Below are 7,344 nucleotides of genomic sequence, written 5' to 3' on the forward strand. Positions count from 1 at the left end.
TTTAGTATTCTCTTTGCATATTTGTATTAACCTGGAAAATTATTTCTTGAAGGGAAAAGGAAATGTTATTTTTAGAATGGGATCAACATTTCCAGCATGTCTGTTGGGGAGCTAGCTCCTCAGTATTTACATGGGAATGGGGTGAACTATCATTAGTATGCCCACATCATGGGGTATCAGAATGGTTTTTGCTCTGGTAGACCAGCTATACACATGAGGAAGTTGAGTATGTTGATTTTTTTGAAGTGACTGTTGATATTTTAGCTGTGATTCTTATTCAGTTTCTTCTGTAATGTCAGACTGCAAATTCTCATGCCCTTGAGAGACAATTTTTTAAGACAGTAAAGCGTTGAATCATATTTAGTGCAATGAGTTTCTCTTGAGTGCTTGCTGTGTTTCTGACACTGTGCTGAGTGTTGTATGGTATACAAGTGAGAGAAAGAATACATGGTTCCTACTGTCAAGGAACTTATAATTTATTGAGACAAGGCATTCTTGAACCAGTTAAATAATGAGATAAGACAGTATATGATACACATACTTACACTTATTTAGTTTAGAAAAAGCACAGTGGGATTATTTAAAGAGCTAAAATACCCATAACTTGTTCTTTCACTTTAATGGTCAAGAACTCCAAAACCCTGTCCGAAAGGGGATAGAAAGGAGAGAAGAAGGCTTACTCATCTCTTCCTTCTTTGCTCATGCCATGATGCTCCTATAAGGCAAAGTCTTTGGAAATTTGGGAGCTGATGGGAAATTGTTTTCAGAAATAGAGATGAAGGCGGTAATGGTAGAATATTATTGAGTTGGGGCTCTTGCCTTCTGTCCAGCCACCCAGAGAGCTTAGTGTACGTATGTATTCTTCTAGCTACTGTAGCCCATTCTTTTTTTTTTTTTTAATATTTATTTATTTTGGGGAAAGCACAAGTGGGGGAGGGGCAAAAAGAGGGGGACAGAGGATCCAAAGTGGGCTCTGCACTGACAGGTTGACAGCAGTGAGCCTAAAGTGGGGTCAAACTCACAAACCTCAAGATCACGACCTGAGCCAAAGTCGGATGCTCAATCGACTGAGCCACCTCAGCTACTGTAGTCATTTAAAAAAAATATTTTTTAATTAATAATAATTTTTTATTCAAGTATAATTAACATACAGTGCAGTCCATTCTTGCATGGTCACGGGTCTGTCTGAGGTCACAGAGACTCACCTTGATTTCTGTGTTTTCAGATGAATCCCAGTCCGATATCTATTTGAGACAGGGAGAAACAGCAAGCCTTAAATGGATTCCCTATTTCTTCCTCATTACTTCTTCTCTTCTCTGACCTCCCTGCCCCATTCTTGATATTTTTACTGCTTTCCTTTTCTCCCTTTCTCCTAGTAGCACATCTACTTTTTCCTAGCGTTCCTAGTTTTTTCTTTCTCACTGCTCTCCATGCACCATGGTCTCTAAGTCTGAAGAAGGAAAAAGAATAAAACAAGCGTTGCCAAGAAATACCCTTCCTTTCCTTCAGTTTTTGGAAAACTAACTCCTAGAATATAGCTCTTGAAGTACTGGGGCTTTTGGATTGCCTTTGTTGTTCTGTACACATCCCAGTGTGCTAAAGCCATTTCATAAAGGTTAAGTGCGAACAATACCAGTCACTTGCCATATGCAAGACACTCTGGGCTTTATCCCAGGCAGGCGGTGCCGTGCCATATCTGTCTCATTCACTTGTTTATAATTCATTCATTCACTGAATGAAGAGGTACACAGAAGCCAGATCTCATTAGGCCTTCCAGGCCATAATGAAGAATTTAGTTTTGATTCTAGGAACTGTAGGAGACCAGGGGGCTGACATGGTCTGATAGGTGTTTTTAAAAGTTTTCTTTGGCTGTAGTATAAAAACAGATGAAAGAGGTCAAGGGCAGGAGCTGGGTATCTATTGCAGAATTCTAAACTAGAGATAATGATGGCTTAGACTAGGGTGTTTGAAGTGGAGACGGACCAATTCTTGCCAAAGTGTGTGTTTGTAGGCCGAACCCTGTTTCTTATACCAGTGTGTCCTTCATGTATGGCTGGGGGCTGGCTCTAGCATTTATGTGCTTAGTGTCTGTGCAGCTGGTTTGGAACCCTGGAAGCCAGGCTTCCCTGGGTCAGATGTACTCCTCATCCACTAGCCATTCGTGCCTCTTGTAGAGGCTTGATGCTGCTCAGAATGTTTGTTTGATAACTTGATTATGGTTTCACTTTACGTCCCACTGGCTTAAAATCTTTTTTAATAAAAAGGAGACACTGGAGCTGATGGTTTAAAAAATTGCAGGGGCGCCTGGGTGGCGCAGTCGGTTAAGCGTCCGACTTCAGCCAGGTCACGATCTCGCGGTCCGTGAGTTCGAGCCCCGCGTCAGGCTCTGGGCTGATGGCTCGGAGCCTGGAGCCCGTTTCCGATTCTGTGTCTCCCTCTCTCTCTGCCCCTCCGCCGTTCATGCTCTGTCTCTCTCTGTCCCAAAAATAAATAAAAAAGGTTGAAAAAAAAAAAAATTTAAAAAAAAAAAAATTGCAAAATGCTTTTCCCACCCGGTTCTTACTTTAAATGTATTGTTGTGTGAGATATATCATCCAATCTGTTGAAATCAAAGTTTCATGAGGATGCCTGGTGTTGTTTCGGAAAACACTGTGTCAACTGTCCCCAAAAAGCACTGGACATGGCAGGGCTCATTTCCACAGATATTTGCAAAAGACTGAGTGTGTGTAAGATAAAAAAAAGATAAAAGATGTGGCCTCTGTCTCCAAGAAGGGAGGGAGGGAAGAGAGGAAGGGAAAGTAACAAAAATTACTGTGTATCTTTTAGGTGCTGGCCTTTGACAGCTACCACTCATTCAACCTTTGTGACACCTCTGAGGTAGGTGCTGTTCTTACCCCTGTTTTAGGATGAGAAAAGGGGGGCACCATCATCTGTCTCTGGTCATGCTGCTATTGTGTGCAGAGCCAGGAGTGGAGCCCCAAACCCAAGGTTTCCTTACTTTACACTGTAGGTACCATTTCACAAGATTTCAGAATACTGCTCCTTTACAGCTGCAGAATCTTGGGGGAAATGTCTTAAACTTCCTGAGCCTCTGTTTCCTTAGCTATAAAATATGGATAATAATATTTACCATCAAAAGGTATGTATGAAACATGTATGAAAGTTCCTGGTACACAGTAGCCAGCAACTAAAGTTCACGTTTCCTTTCTTTTGTGAACTAGCATTACGGGAAGAGAATCTATGATGTGATTTTGTTGTGGAGGCCTAAGCAAGCGTGGCAAAGCATCTCCCCCACCCCCTTGTTTTTCAACCTTACAACTGTCAGAAAAGACTGTGTTATACATTTGGACTTAGGGGATAGGAGACGACTACAGGATTGTGGGATTTGTTTGTGGATATCTGTGTCCAGGAAAAGGGGAATGCTCAAGCTCCCTAGTCTATCTCATCCAATTCAGGTAGCAACAGGAGGGAAAGAGGCAGTTGTTTATATAGCACATATAAATGAAGGCCTCAGATCCTGAGGGTCAATTTTGTATGTCCTTTAGAGGTGAAATTAATGGGTATTTCCCTTTGAAGGATCAACTGTATAGGCACTATTCAGTGGACTAAAAGGACCTCACACTGTTTTTTGGTGAGAGATCATATTTATCTTTTTCAGTTCTTATGAAAACCAATTGGCCTTTCCTGAAACTAGATATGTAAACTTTGATGAGCTAACAAGAAGGAGAAAAAAAAGAGCAACAATAACCTTAAAGTCTATATCAGGCTCTAAAGAATAATGCAAGGGACAATAAATAATTCTGCTAGTTTTTCTACAAAGTGGCCCATTATACACGTGTGAGGAAGATAAACTACCACCCTGGGGGAGAAAAAATAAAACAGCCAAAAGGCTAATCTTAATTATTGAACTGTACTGTATTGCTCTCCAACGTTTTGTTTAGAATGGATTGTGGAGGCAACCTTTGGGGGACACTCTCAGTCTCACTAGGTGACTATGACTTACCAGAACATGACTGTGGTTTATTAAAATCATCAAGGAGGGCCTGGGTGGCTCAGTTGGTTAAGTGTTTGACTCTTGATTTTGTCTCAGGTCATGATCCTAGGGTCGTAGGACCCCTGTTGAGGTTCTGACAGCGTGGAGCCTGCTTGGGATTCTCTCTCTCTCCCTCTCTCTCTCTCTGCCCCTCATTCACTCTCTCTCTCTCCAAAGAAATAAATAAAAACATTTAAAAAACAATCAAAGCATAGATGATTGCTTTATTCTTCTTCTCTCACTTTGTGTCTGCCTTGAATTAAGTCTTGTCCTCCAATAGATAGGTACACCCAGAAACCTTGTTAGACTCATCAAATATCCTCTTGGTGCTTGGACTGCTTCTCTTCCAATTCTATTTGGATATAGTATGATCTTTTCCACCCAGGCAGCCAGTCTCCAGCAATCTAATAAAGGCCCTGCAAGGGGCACTGTCAGAGTGTTCACATGATCATGTATGTTTCTAAATTTTGCAAAAGCACAATGTTTTAAATATAATCACTCAAGATCACCTCTTTCTACTCTGGCTTTCCCATCACAATTTGTCAGCTGGCATCTGAGTGGTGGGCATATTTTGGATCTGGCTAAAAGGAAGTTGAACTAGGGATACATGTAGTTTGGTGCAATATTTTTATGTAGTTTGTAGGCCCTTTTGTGGCCATCTGGGTGAGGAATGACTTTCAGGAATCCACCCAGTGGATGACTTACCCAGCAGAGATGGTGAGGAAAAGTGAGGGCCATATAAGCCAGCTTATGGCTCTCATCACTGGCAGTACAGAGCAGTGGAGATAAAAAAGATTTGAAGCAAGGTTTGAGAAGCTCAGCTGTGGAAAATTCTCACTTTCGGCAGACATGAAATTGTGGGCAGAAGATTGATGCCTAGCCAAATATATTCTCTCCTCTTTGGAATATGCTTAATAGGTCTGAGCATACAATTATAAACTCACTACGTATATTTTTCTTTCTCTTATGTGAACAGCAAGAAATAGATTTCATCAGAATTCTTGTGTTTGTGCATGTTTCTGCCTCCCATTCTGGATCTCCTCTTATTGTATCTGTTGCCTCTTGTCCCAAAAAAATTTGGTTTCAGAGGAAAGGATGTGCAAAATCACCACCAAAGCAAGAGAAACGTCCTGAGGAGTAAGTGTTCTGGTGACAAAACTCTCATATAATCCCATCAGTAATTCACAGTATGTAGCATAAGAGGAATTCAATTATCTAATTATGTCACTGAATGCAATGTAGGGATATTTGAATTGTTCTTGGGTATGCCTTAATTTCTGGTTAATTTTGTATGTTTTTTTCCCCAGAATTATTGTTCATACCAAAATTCAGATGTGATAGAAAAGATGTATGTCTATTGGAAGCCAAAAGTGTAAATTGAAAAAATGTTTGTTGTATCTGTCATCTTTTTTTCTTTACTTAAAGAAATGTTTATTTATTTCTGAAGGAGAGAGAGAGGGAGATAGAGTGTTAGCAGGGGAAGGGCAGAGAGAGAGGGAGACACAGAACTCGAAGCAGGCTCCAGGCTCTGAGCTGTCAGCACAGAGCCCGACACGGGGTTCGAACCCATGAGCTGTGAGATCCTGACCTGAGCCCAAGTCAGACGCTTGACTGATTGAGCCACCCAGGTGCCCCTTGTCATCTTTTTAAAAAATGTGTAATTTCTCTACTCATGCCCAAGAAATATTCATTTTTTGCATCTAATTTTGTATTTTATTTTCTTTAAAGAGGGATACAAACTTTGTATTAGCTTTGGGCCGCATAAAACCCAGACCTTCCCTGTTTCGTGCCTTCACTCTTATATGGAAATATTTGGTAGTAGCTGGAATACATGTGTAGAGGTGAGCAGCATGTTGTAATGGAAGGAGTAACCTTGATTCTGCCACCTACCAGCTATGTGACTTCAGCAAGTTTCTCAGCCTCTCTGAACTTTAGTTTCTTCAGCTACAAAGTCTGGATGATCACACTTCTCGGGATTGTTGTGAGACCTAAAGGGGCACATGATAAGTGCTTGGCATGGATAAGCACTCATTATATATAATTTACCATTTTTCCCTCAACCTCTCTCCAATAGTTCACGGTTTTATCTCAGCTCAGGGATCCAGGTGAAGAAATGTTTTGTTCTTTCAAAGTGCATTTTGACAGGAGGGTATGAAAAAGAGAGTTGGAGTTTCCCCTGTGATTCTGGTCTTTGAAAAGCCCTAGGAAGAATGAATCACAATGGTATTTTCTCTGGGAATAAAGCAAAGAATGAAGTACTTTCATCAGCTGTGTAGAATATTGGACCAAGAGTCCCAATTCGGTGTGTCTGCCACTCTAAACACACACACACACACACACACACACACACACACACACACACACACGGGATATGGCCCAAAGATTGGGTTATTCTCAATCACTGAAGTTTTTCTGCAAAGTTTCATTTCTCCATCAAAAAAAAAAAAAAAAAAAAAATGGATGAGCAAAGCCCCAGGCCTAGTGCTGGTAGGAATCCTTGACCTATGGTTTACTGTTCCTGGGGTGTCCTAATGGGCCATGGTATTCTGGAATGGGTCATGGTATTCTGGAACATCACAGTCTTTCTGATATGTTTTCTTCAGCCCTGTGCACACAGAGATGCTCTGTGAGGTGGGGCTGGGGACTGGAAGCACAAAGTTAGCTAAATACTGACTCGCTGTTAGGATGTAAATTAGTCCTCATAGCAGACTAGGCCACTGCCTATAATGCTGGACCATGGACTCTTTTCTTTGAGGGCAAAATCCAAGAATTCTTCTTTTTTTTTCAGTGTCTACCAGGGCTAGCACCTAGTAGGTGTTTATAATATTTATTTATTTATTTATTTATTTATTTATTTATTTATTTTTTAATTTATTTTTGGGACAGAGAGAGACAGAGCATGAATGGGGGAGGGGCAGAGAGAGAGGGAGACACAGAATCGGAAACAGGCTCCAGGCTCCGAGCCATCAGCCCAGAGCCTGACGCGGGGCTCGAACTCACGGGCCGTGAGATCGTGACCTGGCTGAAGTCGGACGCTTAACCGACTGCGCCACCCAGGCGCCCCAATATTTATTGAATTGATTTACAGTATACATACAGTAGGGATACAAAGAAAGACTTTTAAAGTACCCAAAGGGTTCTTTTTGAAAGAAAACTATAGCTTTTGATTAATAAGCATGATAATTATGTCCCTTTCCCTACTGCTTTGGATGAAGGGGAATGTTTTTGAGATGGGGATTCAGAAACAGTCTACTTCACATACTTCGCCTATAAGCCTTTCCTTCTCTGTGTGAAAGAAATCAAACTCAAGC

The 7,344-nt window shown here is 41.2% G+C and overlaps 1 long non-coding RNA gene across 1 annotated transcript in view; it reads left to right on the forward strand.

Moving 5' to 3' along the window:
- The window catches only part of LOC132682105 (uncharacterized), a 79,895-nt gene extending 77,017 nt beyond the window's left edge, over positions 1-2,878 (forward strand). Inside the window, exon 6 of the long non-coding RNA XR_013550380.1 lies at positions 2,827-2,878. This is a non-coding gene — a long non-coding RNA (uncharacterized LOC132682105). The remainder of the gene's footprint in view (positions 1-2,826) is intronic.
- Positions 2,879-7,344: the final 4,466 nt, after the last annotated feature.

The sequence above is a fragment of the Panthera onca genome, chromosome A1 (genome assembly GCF_046562875.1).
Source record: "Panthera onca isolate mPanOnc1 chromosome A1, mPanOnc1 haplotype 2, whole genome shotgun sequence".
Taxonomy (NCBI): domain Eukaryota; kingdom Metazoa; phylum Chordata; class Mammalia; order Carnivora; family Felidae; genus Panthera; species Panthera onca.